Raw genomic sequence first — 16,220 nt, forward strand, 5'->3', positions numbered from 1 at the left:
TACTCGCAAAACAACATTGCTTCACTGAAACCGAATGACTATTTTCTTGTCTGAAATTATTTGTGTTGACTCTTTCAAGTTTCAATATGTGGACGGTTCGAGCGGTTTCACTGTCGACGTCCAATGCTTGCTTAATTTGCTTCGAAGTGACAGTGCTATCACTAGCTGTAGAGAGACCGATAGTGATGACACCGATAAATGAATATTCATTTCGACGACCAGAATCTATGCGGGAGACTTTCTGGAGCTTGTATTCTTGTGGGAAGCAAATGCATCGAATTAGACCACTGTAGCTAAAAAAAACTGCAGTTTATTGCGTGGAAAGAACCTCTGCTGACACTATCATTCTAAATGTTACAAAGCTACGATGAATAACTTAGCCGGACTTCAAAGAAAGAATTTTTCACATCACGGGAAAATATGGAAATATTGACACATGCCTTCCTTAGAAGCAGAGGAAGGCATGTGTCAATATTTTTCCATTTTTAACTTATAAGTACTTCTGACGCATAGAACAGAAATAATTATCTTTTTTGCAGCGGAAAGACGCTGATTTCCCCTTTTCAAATGTCTATGAGAACGAGCTGCAATTGTTTGATATGAAGCAAGATGCTTGTTGGCCGCACCTGCTGTAGTCTAAAACACCTGTCTTAATAATGAACAGGTTGTTGATGGCGGTTTAATTGCTACAGGCAGGGTTAGCCCTAGAGTGGCCTGTCGGCAACTGCTCCGCTTTAGTCACTGATTGAAGTGATTGCGTCTCTACCTCTTTCATAAGCGCAGTGTTCTTTACAAACTTAAATACTGGTTGTCACTTGTCAATGGTGACACAACTACAGTGTTTTCATGATTTTTTTAAGTAATTGATGGCAGGAGACTGATGTTATATTCCTGGACTTCAAGGGTAGCTTACGGGGCATCACCTGGTTAACCTCCCTGCCTTTCCGTCCATTTCTCTCTCTTTCTCTTGGACTTCAAAAATGGCTTCATTAAGGCTTATCACCGAAATCTTTAAGGTCAAAAAGGTTTTGAAAGATAACTGCATATTTCGATGGGAAGAGGACATTCTCAAGCTATCGCAAACAGTATATTGTCATTGAAGAGAAGTCAGATTTTAAGAGGTTAGACCAGGTGTGCCACAGGGGTCAGTTCCCAATGTCAGAAAAAATTTCTCATCAAAATCGGGCTGGATTTTCATAGGCTGTTGGACGCAAGCCCAATCGGGCTGGATTTTCATAGGCTATTGGACGCAAGCCCTTCATCACGCTGGCCTTGTTTCCTCTTTGTCCCTCGAGATTTATACTACACGGTGTAATCTTAGCAGTGCGATACTTCAAGTAAATAAGAGTTCTGTAAACAAATTGTTGGACTAGGCCTTCGTGTCAATCAATGGTATATTAAAAGAGATAAAAAAGACGCGTCACGAAGAGAAGCAACAGGCTACTCAAATCCTGCTTCTTGATTGTGTTTGTCCCTCCTCCTATCATGCGGTCTGATTTGAGGGTTGGACTGCATGAGGACCGTAGTTTCTCGTCCAGCTCTGAGATCAACAAACTTTACATTCATTTTGGCGTAATAAAAAAAGTTTCGTAGAAGAACTAAATGTGAATTTGTATATAAGATTCACGAGATGTTTGGAAAGGTTCGTTTATTATGCCTTCGCACTCTACAGGCGGTATAAAACAAAATGGTCGAAGGACGTTTGTAATAGCATAGGTGGTGTTTAACATGCCAGAACGGCAGAAAGCCTATGAGAAACGTCTTGTTTGACAACTCACCATTCGGCAGTCATTTGAAGGGTCAAGAAAACGAACAAGACCTGAATTTGGCTACCACTCTGGGCTAAAATATAGACTATATTATAGACTAAAAAGTCATGTACTCTGTCATATTGTATTCATTTAATTTTTGCTTTCACTCAAATATTTCTGTCTTCTCTACGTGCCGATATCCAAATCAGAGGACTTACATATTATCATACTTTTTTGTCACTCAGAACTACCTTTAGTGGCACATTTTATGTTGCATCTCATTCTAGCGAGCACATGTATCCAAGGCTAGGATCTCTACACTTACGATCCAAGGTAACTGCTGTCTCCTCTTTATTGCTGTGCCGTACATTACCCGTCCCAATGGCTCCGCCACGCCGCAACCTGTTGAGAACAATTTCAGGATGCGGGGCTTGCTCTCTGCATATGCATTTTAATGGAGTGTGCCACGGAAAACGAAGACGACATTGAGCAACATGTTTTTATTTATTTATTTATTTGTTTATTTGTTTATTCAATACCTTAAGTGCCTTGCGGCATTAAAGCAGCGGGAGGGGAAGGTTCAAAGCGCAAAGAGGAACTCAAAAGAGAGTACATAAACAAGAGCACAAAGTTACGCAAAGGCATACACAAAAGACAGTCAAAGTGTCAAAAAAAGTAGTATTTGTTCCAATTGCGGGCCGTCCGTACAAACAAGGAATAAAGGAACAGGTTACAGTCTCTCTTTTGTGAATCATAGAAAGGAGGAACCGTTTAAAGCGAAGGTTTTCACGGCGGCCTGTCAATTCTGTCCACTGAAGAGTGGGTTGGCTTTTCTCCACACTTAACTTTTTATCGTAGTTCACAATCATGAATCGCACTGCACAGTTTTGCGTTTCCTCAAGACTATTTATACGTTTTGCATTGTAAGGGCCTCAGGATGCACAACTATATTTCAGGACTCAGCGTATGCGTTTAAAATGTAGTTGCTGCTGTTTATGAAGGGGGCTTATACTGCAATACCTAAAGCACATAATGGATGCGAATTTACTAAACATAACTCATGTATTTCATAGCAAATGTTAGCTATGAAATATACCCAAATATTTATTTCCGGGGTACTGTCCAGTGTTATAATATTTACGGTGCATTCATGTGGCTGAACATTTCTTTCCCCACAGGTATAAATTTTTCTTTCCACTGTGTACAAAAAGCTGCTATGTTATCCAGGTTACTCGGCGGGTATCAAGGTTGTTCACGTTTGTAGCAGCTATTCAGAGTGAAATCATAAGCAAACATGCGAAATGATACACATATTGCCGCGAATTCTTGTAGTGTTTGTTTGTTCATTCTTCAAAGCTGCCAGCACGCCCTTTATCGCTTAGTTCGTGATGAAAGACGCGACCAGATTTATCTCGATTGATCGCATCCAGGCGGAGCCAATTCTAAGTTCTTCCAAAATGTTCTAGTAGCTCTGCACGCTTTATCTCGAAAGTTCGGTATCAGCTTTAAGTTGAGCATGGCCGAGGGCGGCAGACATTGTGTTCGACGACCGCCGAGCACGCCTGTTGCTACGCCGCCGAGTAGACATTCAGTTCTTTGTGGGCGCAAGTAAGCCCAAATAAACGGTTTCGTTTGGAAGCCATTCTCGCTGTTTTCCTACTTCTGCAGTCATCGCTATGTGAAAACATACCTAACCTAATGCTATTCATTTATACCAAAACAAAAGTGAACCAAACAACACTCAACCTTAGGGTACCTCAGATGTTATTGGGACGTAACTAGAAGACACATCATTCTAAACTACACATTGCCTGCGCAGTAGCAGGCACTCAACTACTACTATGCAAGCGAGGCAGACTATGCAAGCGAGGCAGACTCAGGTTGTGAGGGACGCGGTAGTGGATGACTCTGATTTATTTCGACCATCTGGGGTTAATAATGCGCACCCACAGCACACGGGCCTCTAGCATTTCGCCTCCATAGAAATGCAACAGCCACGATCAGCATCGAGCCAGCATCTTTCCGGTCAGCAGCCGAGCACCATAATAGCTCAGCCTACGCGCCAAGCCAAAAAGATAATGCTCCTATTAGGCATCTAGAAGCGTTTCTTTTTTTAGTGATTGTGTGAAATAAGGATCAACAAAAAAGGAACCAGCCCATCCTTGCCCAAGAAAGCAAAGTGTTGAGACTAATGATTTTCAACAACATTTCAAAAACAATTACTCGCGCTACAAGCCATAGGGAGAGAAGGTTTTGCTATTCCACTTGACGCTTTGAAAGACCAAACAAGAGCTTCGTTCGAATAGCCTAAGCGAGAGCTTGGTCACTGATCTCCCTCGGGGCACGGCATCTCCCGCATGTGGGCCGTCGTCTCTCTGTCGCGAAGGGTGGTGTTGGCCTGCCTGCCCCGGCGAGTGCTGGCTGTAGGTTTGAAACCAGCCCTCGAGGACAATCATATGCAACACGTCCTTAGCGTGCCCTTGCCGGTATGTGTACACGCATTGAAGATCCTCAGACCATCTGCTGCATTCATCTTGCATTGCAGCCATGGTGCTAGCACTTTCTTTTTTGTTTTTTATTTGATACCTGAAAGGCCCCTGGTACGGGGCATTACATGAGGGATGGGCATGACAGTTAAACAACTATGGTCTTGATAGCGTTCTTAAAATGGATGGCGTTGATGTGATGCACGGCGTCCTGTGGTAGATCATTCCAGTCCCGGGATGACGTGACGAAAAAAGATCGGGAATGAGCGGTAGTTCTTGCGGTGGGGGCGTAGACGGCCTTATGGTGGTTAATGCGGCTTGAGACGCGATAAGCAGGTGATATGACTAATTCTCCTAAAGATGAATGATAAAACATATGAAAGAGGCACAATCGAGAAATTTTTCGTCGCGTTTCAAGGCTGGGTAAGTTAGAACTAGATTTTAAAGCAGACACGCTAGTGTAGTACGAATAGTCAGAATAAATGAAGCGGATATCTCGATTTTGTATTTTTTCTAAGATTAAAGACAGGTTAGACTGGTGAGGATCCCATATTGCCGAAACATATTCTAGTTTAGGACGGACAAAAGTTATGTATGCTAATGATTTGATGGATGGGGTGGCAAATCGTAGATTGCGCCGTATGAAACCAAGGGTACGATTAGCTTCGTTAGCGATGTTCGTGATATGAGATGACCATGTTAGGTTTTGCGTTACAGTAATACGCAAGTACTTACAGGAAGAGACGGACGATACTTCTGAACCGAAAAGAGTGTATTTAGAAGGAGTATGCATCTGCCGATGATGGAATGGGATTAAACATGTTTTGGAAATATTGATCGACATTAACCAACGTTCGCACCAAGTTTGGATTCGGTTAAGATCTTGTTGAAGAATGCCAGCGTCAGTACTGTTAGTGATTGGGCAGTAAATTACAAAATCGTCAGCAAATAAACGGATGGTAGAGGAAATACTGGAAGGAAGATCGTTAATATATATAAGGATGGCGGTCACACCGTGCACACTCGTCCGCACGCCACATCATCGCACCGCCGGAAACACTGGCCACCAGCGTGCCTCTCTTCTGGTGTTACCCATTCTGCGACCGGAATACAGCATGGTGGGCGGTTATTACACGCATCGCCGGCTGTCTGTAGCCCTCACTGCGCCACTACCTAGCAGAGATTTAATAGTCCCCCTTGTCGCTCGCCCGTCTTCCTCGCTGGGCAGAGGCCATCTTGCGCAACATGACGCCCAGCACCCGGCCATTAGCGCGCAATTCCTTGTGGGCGCAGCTCCTACTCTAGCACGTGTACGTCGCGGACTTCGTCGGATTCACGGTACCTTTGTTGTGCGCCTGGGCGTGCCCAATCAGTTTTCATCGGAAACAGTGGAGCGGCTGCAAATGGAATGTCTTTTTCGCAGCTTCATGGTCTTACTCCATGAAGCCGCTGTTCCGGGAGGCGTTCGCAGCGGCGGAGGGGTTCTAATAGGCGACTCCTGGCAAGATTCCGCCTTGTTTCAGTTCCTGCGATTTCAGGCGTAACTGCCACGTTCTGTTGGTGGCAGTAGTCGATTGTGGTCATCGCCAGGAGGACCTGCCGAGACGCAGCCACCACTTGATTCGAGCGCTTGGGGAAAACCCGCTCTACCTCCTTAGCGTCGTGATTGCCATCATTTTGCAGTGGTAGTTTGTGTTGTGTCCGCGTCGCTCAGAAAAACATCCCCCCCCCCCCATGTCTTCTGTATAAACCATGGCCTACTGCATTACCGCAAATGCCCAAGGCTACATGTGCCTTCATCTCGCCTTCCACGCTAGATGTGCCGTGCTAGGGGTCTGCTCTCTGCGCGCCATGGCTCCTGCCTTAAGAAATTCTTCCCATTGCAGTCTCCCCCAGGCTCCAAGTGCGCCTTATCCTCCCATTAGTCACACGAACAAATCTCACAGAACGCTTAGGAGTGCATACCACGAATGGTTCACTGTTCGCGGGGGTCTGAGAACGCGCAGAACAGACGGTTGCGTAGAATTCACGGTTGCTGCCTTCTATGTCATCCTCACGTTTCCGTTATCAACAATGTCTAGGTATGTTTCTTTCGGTAGATTTTCTTTTCATTTTCGCCTACGAGAACTCAAATCAATTTGAAGCAATCTCTTTAAGGCTGCGGTTCTGCAGAAGATGCGTCGTTGGCGTCTGAACGAAAACATCTTCGACGGAAGTCCGTCTGGTTGGGTTTTTGATATAGTAGAGAGAAAAAACTGATGCCAACCAATATTTTAATTTTGCCCAACGTTCCGGGACCAACTCGGTCCCTTCTTCAGGGGTTACTAAAGTCTGCCAGCAGCAGCGGGGTGTTGCCTTCGCTCTCCCTTTTGTTAGCACGTGCGTACGTTACTGGACTGCGCCACGTGCTAACAAAGGGCTGTCCACTACAAGAGCGCACTAAATTATCGCCGCAGCTGATCACGACTCATGTTAAACTGCAACGCACTCTCGCGCTGTGCATTGCACATCTTCGTCTTCATGGAATTCCATCTGCGGCGCGAACAGATCAGATCGGCTTAACCTCGATCACAGTTTAACCACAGCCTAATATTGTCGCCAGACGTACTAACGACCCAGAAAAGCAAAAACACTTGCCAACAGGGCTAAACATGATTTTCCGCATCTGCTTCGTTTAACTACATTAAAACCCTACTATTTATTATGCCATAGCACTGGAGTGGAAGTGCTTCGCATTTACCTGTTGTATTTGTTTGTCGAATTACGCGTCCGGATGGTCGTGGGTTCGGTTCCCACCGGCGGCATGTGGTTGTTTTTTCTTCTGCTTTTCTAATCATTTATAATTAAACGATAACATATTCAGTAATATTCTCCATTGATCAACACCACAAACTAGATAAATATTAAAAAAAACCTGTGTTCCCTTCGTTTCTGTGGCTGTTGGTTTCTCTAACATCTATAACGAGCCCCTCACTCCCCTTCCCTTGTCCTGCATCACAAACAAAGCGATAAAGCGGCGTGCAGGCAGCTTTGAAGAATGAACAAACTTCACAAACAACATGCAATATATATATATATATATATATATATATATATATATATATATATATATATATCAAAAATTATTTCTTGCCAGCTGATTGATTAATATAAGATAGTCACCAGAAATTGAAAAACATAAGATTTAATTCACGATGTTTCGGCTGGAGGGGTCCTCTAGCCGAAACGTCGTGAATTAAATCTTGTTACGTTTTTCAATTTCTGGTGACTTTATCATATATATATATATATATATATATATATATATATATATATATATATATATATATATATATACACGAGGTCTGTTAGTAAAGTATCCGACCTTTGGCCGAAGAAAAACAACTGGCATAACTGGAGCATTAGAAACCTAATAACCTTCAAAGTAGTCTCCTTGGGGCTCCATATACATCTCCAAGCGGTGCTGCCATTGTTTGAAGTATTCCGAAAAGGCCCTTTTCGGAATGGAATTTAGCTCTGCTGTCGTTGCAGCCATAATGTCCTTTCTTTTCTGAAATGGCGCTCCTTTCAACGGCCTCTACATTTTAGGAAACAGCCAGAAGTCGTAGGGGGACATATCAGGAGAGTAAGGAGCCTGTTGAACTACAGGAGTCTGGTTTTTCGCCAGAAAAGTCTGAATCAAATGAGAGGAATGTGCAGGAGCAATGCCGCGAGGGATGCCCCAATTTCTTGTTGACCTCGATTCCGGTCTCTTGCGCCGCATAGCACCACGTAGGCGATGGAGGACATCCCTGTAGTACTATTTAGTCATTCTTTGACCCTGTGAGGTGCGTACTCGTGGTGTGCCACACAGAGGGAGTCAAAAAAGCAGTCAGCATCACTTTGACATTGCTGCGCACTTGGCGGGCCTTCTTTGGTCTTGGTGACGTGGAATGCGTCCTCTGTGACGACTGGGAATTGGTTTCTGGGTCGTACGCGTACACCCATGACTCGTCACTAGTGATTACGGCGTCGGTGAAGTCAGGGTAACTGTTTGTGGAATCCAGCATCTCCTGTGAGACTTCAACACGAAGCTGCTTTTTCTCCACCGTCAGCAGCTTCGGCACGAATTTCGCTGCCACTCTTTCCATGGCCAAATCTTCGGAGACAATGGAATGTGCAGAAAAATTGCTGATATCCACCTCTCCCGCAATTTCTCGGATAGTCACACAACAGTCCCGCATCACCACAGCGTTCACTTCGGCAATTACCTGGTCATTTCGGCATGTTGATGGCCGACCGGAGCGTGGCTCTCTCTCCACGGATGTGCGGCTGTCTTTAAACCAGTTGCACTACTGCTTAATCTGTGTGCTGCTCATAGCAGCATCACCGAAAGCCGTCTGAACATTTCGAATGGTTTCCACTTGGCTATCGCCAAGTTTGTGGCAAAATTTGAGGTAGTAGCGCTGCTCCTCTCACTCCGCCGTTTTCCTTGCAACAAAAAACCGACGAGAGCACTACGCACTGCCTCACTCAAACGCTGCTTCCCAGCGACTGGCGCTATCGGCAGGCGGGAAAAAATTCGTGCATGCGCACGAGGGTTCAAGGTCGGCTGCTGTCAGCGCGCTTGTTTCATATCCATCAGGTGTTCGCAAAAAAAAAATAAAGTCGGATACTTTTCTAACAGACCTCGTATATATTAGAGAAGTGCCAATTTGCGTATGAAGATCTGCTGTTTCTAGGCCACATTGAAAGGAAGGAGCAAGTACGCGAAGACCAGCACCGCTTGCCATTAAGAAAGCTGTACGCGTGCTACCGGTACGCGTATTACTGTACGCATATTACCGATGATTTTTCAAGAACTTTTCGCGTATCGCCGAGCCACTGACTCACCTGACAAAGGCATACGTGCCATAAAATGGGAAGCGCCGCAAGTCGAAGCCTTGAAGGTACCTCAGCGCCGTTTTCAGCCTCCACTTATCCTCGTTCACTTCGGTGAAAACGCCGAGACTGAAGTTCATACCGACGCAAGTAGCGTGGGCCCAGGCACTGTCCTCGTTCAGAAAACTGACGGGTTAAAGAACGCCACCGCATACGCTAGCCTTTCCCTGTCGAAAGCCGAGGCTAATTATTCGACAACTGAGAAGGAGTGCCTTGCCATCATCTGGGCTACGTCGAAATTCCGCCCCTACCTTTACGAACGACCACTCAAGTTGGTCAGCGATCACCACGCACTGTGCTGGCTTGCCATTTTGGAGGACCCCTCCGACCGCCTCGCTCGATGGAGCCTGCACCTCCAGGAGTTTGACGTCACCGTCGTTTACAAGTCCGAACGCAAGGATTCTCACGCCGACAGCCTATCACGAGCCCCTGCAGAGGCACAGCCGCCGGACGACGATGAAGACTCCTTCCTGGGACTCATCAGCTCCAGTTCTTTTGCAGAACAGCAGCGCTCGGACCACGACTTAAAATGCTTCATCGAGTACATGGAGTACCCCCCGCCTCGTTCAAGCAAGGCTTGTCGTCGTTCTGTTTACAGAATGATGTCCTCGTGAAGATCTTTGCAGCGAGCAAAACAGCCTAAATTCTTTTTTCTTGTACCCGCAAGTGTGCGCGTTGGAGTTCTTCAGGCTTCACACGACGCGCCGACAGCTGGACATCTCGGGTTTTCTTGCACCCTCCGCCGCATTCAAGACAAGTATTTCTTGCCCCGACTGTCTGCCGACGTCGCATATTATGTGAAAACCTGCCGAGAATGTCAGCGACGAAAGACCCCTCCAACCCAACCAGCAGGATTTCTGAACGCCATTGAACCACCCTCAAGGCCCATTCAGCAGATCGGCATGGACTTGCTTGGCTCTTTTCCGAAATCAACATCCGAAAGCAAGTGGAACATTATAGCGACCGACTACCAGATCTTCTACGCCGAGGAAAGAGCCCTACCGAACGGAAGAGCAGCAGAAGTCGCCAAATTTTTCACGCAGTGCGTTCTTCTACGACACAGCGCCCACGATGTGCTCATCACGGACAGAGGAACAGCATTCACGGCAGAACTGACGCAAGCCATCCTGCCTTACAGCCAAACCAGCCACCGGAGAACACCTACATACCACCCGCAGAGCAACGGACTGACCGAGCGCCTGAACAAAACCATCGCCGTTATGCTCGCCATGTATGTCGATGCCGAACAAGAGACCTGGGACGTCATCCTGGCTTACATCGTCTTCGCCTACAACACCGCAGTGCAGGAGATAACCCAGATGACGCCTTTTGGGCTCGTCCATGGCAGGGAGGCCACGACCACGCTAGACGCCATGCTGCCCGTTGTTACCGAAGAAGATAACGTCGACGTCGCCGCCTACCTTTAACGCGCAGAAGAAGCCCGAAGTCTTGCCAGATTACGGATCAAGGACCAGCAGCGGACCGACGCCAGACGCTACAACCTGCAAAGACGCAACACGTAGTAGAAGGCAGGAGACCGAGCCTGGGTTTGGACGTCCATTCGCTGCCGCGGATGGAGTGAAAAGGTTTTGGCGCCGCTATTTGTGCCAGTACTAGATTCTTCGCTGGCTAGGTGAACTCGACCATGAAGTCGTCCTTGACGAAATGACTGCATCCCAGCGACACCGCGTACGACCAGAAGTTGTCCATGTCGTCCGTCTAAAGCCATATTATGCACGCTAAAGAACGTTGTGTTTCCACACCCAGTGTATACTTTTCCACAATCCGTTTTTAATTGTTTCAGTCGCATTGTGTTCTAAAGCACCGGGTCGATGCTTCTTTGACAGGGGAGTAATGCCGCGAATGTTTGAATTGTTTGTTTGTTCATTCTTCAAAGCTGCCGGCACGCCGCTTTATCCCTAATTTGCGATGCAAGGCGCACTTAGATTTATCGCGATTGATCGCATCCAGGCGGAGCCGATTCTACGTTGTTACAGAATGTTCTAGTAACTTTCCAAGCTTTAACCCGAAAGAATATCTACAGCATTATATCTAAAGGAAAAACACCAGAGACTTGGAAGCTGTTCAGTTGTTGGGAGCAGGAATCTGGTCTGGACAAGTGAACCGTCTTTGGAGGCTGCTCACTGCGCCCCTACCATTTCACACTTGTTAAATACTTACCACGTGGGAGCATAGTGAGTACACTCCCGTTCCCTACGATGGGGGACCCGTTCTCCAGGTTGTCCCCTTCATTCTTCAAGCAGCTTCTTCGGCTGAGGATTTCTCTGTAGTCCTTCCATCGTCTTCCGCAAGTCTCCGTCAGCGGACTTTCCTCTGCTTCCCCTTTTCCGGAGCTGGGCTGCTGTTTGTAGGCGTGCACAACTGCCTTCATCACGTGGATTAACTACCGGACATCCGCTGCGTGTGCTCGGGTGGTTCTGCCCTACCTAACGTGGATACCTTAATGTAATACATACCGGACCCGTTTTTTTGTGAGTGCGCTATTTCTTTCATCTCATGGATTACCAACTTACCTGCGCTGCGTGTGCTCGTCCGCATTTGACCTACGCCACTTGAATCATCTATCGGATCTGAGCTTGTGTCGTCTGTCTGCCAGTTCCTTACCTCACACATATTCATACCATACCTGCACTGTGAGTGTACGTCTGCCAGTCCCTTCTCTACCGGGATTACCTGCCGGTCCTGCTCAGTGACGAAATGCTGACGTCCTGAAGAGTCGCGCGTGCAGTGTGCTTTGTGCGTGCATGGATTTGTTCTGTAACTTACCAATCATCTCCCACATAATCCAACCCCATCTATGGCTACGAGCAGTGTTCCGCGCTGAGGACAGCAGAAGAAAAAGCCGTAATCCTCTGCTCCCCCTCCCTCCGAAACGAAGCGACCGCAGTGAGTATTCTGTGAACTCCAACGGCACTTCGGCTATGGAGTGATGTGTGTGTGTGTGTGTGTGTGTGTGTGTGTGTGTGTGTGTGTGTGCGTGCGTGTGCGTGTGCGTGTGTGTGCGTGTGTGTGTGTGTGTGTGTTTGTGTGTGTGTGTTTGTGTGTGTGTTTGTGTGTGTGTGTGTGTGTGTGTGTGTGTGTGTGTGTGTGTGTGTGTGTGTGTGTGTGTGTGTGTGTGTGTGTGTGTGTGTGTGTGTGTGTGTGTGTGTGTGTGTGTGTGTGTGTGTGTGTGTTTTCTAAGGAGGCTACGGAGCTCTGGGCCTGCGCCAGACTTCTGCATCACAAGCTCCCTCCGACAATGAAATAGCCACCCTCTTGACTCAAGGCGAACACACCACTTCGGGGTCGTAGTATGGGTTCAGTCTTCACGCCCACGACAACGCATATCCGACGAAGACGCGAGCGACTCGACGAGTTAACTGACCGGCGAGGTTTGCTGAATGACGCGGTAGGGACCGCCATAGCGGGAAAGTAGTTTCGTGTAGAGGCCGGTGGTGGAGGAATTGACCCAGAGCCAAACGAGCGAGTCAAGAGGGTTCTTTGAAAGGCACGCAGTAAAGCTGTCGTGGCTGAGTTACTGGTGTTGCTGCATATCTGCGGTCAACGCATGGAAAAGCTGGCGGCATTTTTCAGTGTACTGAGTAGCCTGGGAAAGTGGCGTCGACTCCGAAGCGTCAGGGCTGTAGTGAAGGATAGTGTCCAAGGGTAGGTAGGGTCCAGACCGTAGAGAAGGAAGAATGTCGAGAACCCCGTGATAGCTGGCATAGCGGTGTTATAGGCGTAGGTAAGAAAGAGAAAAGTTTAGTGCCAATTCGAATGATGTTTGCCAACATATTTAGTGAGCATGTCTGTGATAGTGCGAGTGAAACGCTCAATTGAGCAATTAGTTTTGGGGTAGTGAGGACATGTAGAGCGGTGGATTATACGGAATTCCTTGAGTACTGTCTCAACGACATCCGACAGAAACACGCGACCGCGGTCACTAAGTTCTTTAGGAGCGCTATGTCGAAGGATGAGGGCATAGAGGATAAAGGGTGAAACATCACTAGCGGAGGAGGATGGCAACTGCGCAGTTTCCGCGTAATGGAGGAGTTGATAGATCCCGATTATGATATAACGTTAGGCTTGAGGAGTCATTGAAAAGGGACCATAAAAGACGACCCCAGCACTGTGAAACGGGTGGGCCGGGCAAGGTGACTCCGTTGGTGAGGTGGAAAGGAGAGGCGTTGTATTCCGGCGTTTTTATGTTGGGGAAAAGCGAACATACTGGAGCACAAAGCGGTACATGCCTCGCGAATATAGTACCAGTACCGCAGACGCAAGCGTGGATATATTTTCAAGAATTTGGCATGAGTACAGTGTGGGTCACCGTGGAAACCGACGCTGAAGTCAGAGAGAAGGTGGCTTCATTCTGACATCCAGGAGCCATTTTCGCCGTTCAGAGATGCAGTACGACGGTAGAGCAGATCATACCAAACGGCGAAGTGGTGAGCTTTGCGTCGCAGAGCCCGAGAAGCAGAAAGGTGCTACGTAAAAAGTGAAGTGATAAGAAAGGAGACCCATCGGCCTTTTTGCTTATCGAACGGCATGCCTGAGATGTCAAGAGACGAGAAATCATAAGCGGCGGCGAATGATTGAAGCGGGACACTCGACAATTAGCGAAAGGAAAACGGCGTCAGCATCGGCACATTTGCGGCTGGAGCGGTAAACAACATGTATGTAGTGCTCCTGCAGGCGGATGGCCCAACGAACAAGACGTCCAGGCGGATCCTTCAGAGAAGATAGCAAACAGAGGGCGTCATGATGCGTCGCGATGTGAAACGGGCGACCAATAGATGTAAGGCCGAAATTTTCCAATCACACAGATGATAGCCAACCATTCTTTTTTGATAACCGAATAGTTGGACTCAGGTTTTGGCAGGTGCAGCTCTCATAAGCCACCAAATACTCACCAGAGGGCGGTTCCCGCTGGGCGAGCACTGCGCCGAGACCCATTCCGCTGGCGTAAGTGCTAATTCGGTTGGTGCAGCAGAGTAAACAGGCCGTACAATCAATGCTTGAGTCATGAAAGCGGCGTAAGATGGTGAAGGCCTCATCGCAGGCTGTTTTCCGCGTGGAGAGATTGTTGCTGTTATCCAGGAAGCGGGTTAACGGGCGATAGCTTCTGATAAAGCGCGGGAAATAAGAGCGTAAACCAACGAAGCTGCGTTCTTCCACGGCAAAATGAGAAATGGCACAATTTTCTGCCTGTTTGTGACAAACACCGGCCTTTGAGACTACTTAGCTCAATATACTGAGCTTCCTGGCGGCAAACCAGCACTTATTAATATTATAATAATAGAGTAATTACTCATTGACATCCACCCGAGCGCAGCCAAACGGCTACAAAGGAAAAATGTACAGCTTTCTAAGAAAATTCGTAGTTAAAGAAAAATTCGTCCTGGTCCGGGGTTTAAACACGGGACTCCCGCTTCATCGGAGCAATCGCACTACCAATTTCGCTAACCTGGACGCCCAGCTAATGATAGGGCAATAGCGAATTGATCAATAACTCGGGATGGGAGCAGTGTTGGTCAAATGTTGTAGGGGGTTTCCTGAAACTCTTGGCCAACGTCTTAAGTTAAAATTCACTTGAAGTCCAACAGTGGTCAGAGAGTTCAGGACGCGTTCTAGGCGACGAGTTGGGTTGGGAAGTCTAAGAGCACAAAACGATGTCATCAAAGTAATACAGAGAAGAGCGCCATTTTAGTCCCTTCAAAAAAGTATCCATCGTTTGCTCGAATGTCGGATGTGTGTTGCATTACCGAAACGTCATCAGCTTAAACTCATATAAACCATTCAATGTGAAATATACTCTTTTCGCGAGGTCAGGCTCCGCCATCGTGGCTGGCCAGTATCGAGATCTAAGTCCAAGGATGTGAAGTAGGTAGTCCAAAACATCATCGATACCGGGAGCGAGAACCATCTCTGCAGAGGAACTCTGTTTATCCTTCGGTAGTCGACGCGAAACCTTATGGAGCCATCTTTCTCCTTGACTATTGCCACAGGGGAGGACTACGGGCATGAGAAGCCTGTATCACACCACGCCCACGCATGTCGACGACGTCGGTGTTGGTCACTTCGTGCTCGCGGACGATACGCGGCGTGGGCGCTGGCATAAGGGGCACGCGCATCGGTGTCAAGATGGTGGACGACGGCGGATGTGTGGTCCAAGGTCGTCTGCGGGAATTCAAACGACGCACAGAAACGCTGAAGCAGGCGATGATCTGATCACGTTGGGAAGGTGGAAGTTTGCCGTAGAACTTTTTGCTGGGCTAGTTGGTCCATTCTGACGTATGTGAAGCAGTGTGAAAAAAGCCCGAAGGCGAAACGAACAAGGGACAGGAAACAGCGCTGAACGCGAACAGGAAATCTGCACTCTTTCCTGTCCCTAGTTCGTTCCACCTTCGGGCTTCTTCTTTTGCGATGCATCACTTATATCTGAAAGTTTGCCGTAGATGGCGGTCGAAAACACGGTACTACAGTAATCAGAGGCAGGCGTAGGAGCACATGGGCTGATGGCGTCGACTTGAAGCGGAGGTCGCCGTTGGAAACCGCATAAGTACAGGCGGGGTCTAGTTCTTCAACGCGGCCGAGACATTCACGAAGAAGAAAGACACGCAAGTAAACAGGCTAGGTACGTAAATTGCTGAGCAGCCATTGATGATCGTCAGAACTCCAAACTTTGACACTTGCGCTAAACCAGCCGAATTACTTTGGTAGAAAAAAAAAACAGACGGTGCAAGCAGCCGCTCCTTCGAGCGCTCATTCAATTTACATGTTTTATCTTAAGACTTCTGCTAGCTGCTTCTGCTAGCCTTTTAGTTCAAAAGTACGGACACTAGCAATATGCTGTATTCTCACAAATTCACAGCAAAGTGTGGGAATGCCCATATCAATGACAGATTAGGTACATTTGCCAGCGGCCGAAATATCCTGTGTCAGTAAAATTTAGGACGTTACATCACAGCCAGCTTACGATAACCGTTCTAATATTTTTGGCAATCTATTTATTTTGCGTCAAAGGAGTTCTATGCCTGTCTGCGCATTTCTGCGAAAACCT

The 16,220-nt window shown here is 47.4% G+C and overlaps 1 pseudogene; it reads left to right on the forward strand.

Moving 5' to 3' along the window:
• The window catches only part of LOC149337540 (uncharacterized), a 136,986-nt pseudogene that overhangs the window by 96,488 nt on the left and 24,278 nt on the right, over window positions 1–16,220 (forward strand).

Source organism: Amblyomma mixtum, chromosome 7 (assembly GCF_055824585.1).
Source record: "Amblyomma mixtum isolate Tamu chromosome 7, ASM5582458v1, whole genome shotgun sequence".
NCBI classification, from domain to species: Eukaryota; Metazoa; Arthropoda; class Arachnida; order Ixodida; family Ixodidae; genus Amblyomma; species Amblyomma mixtum.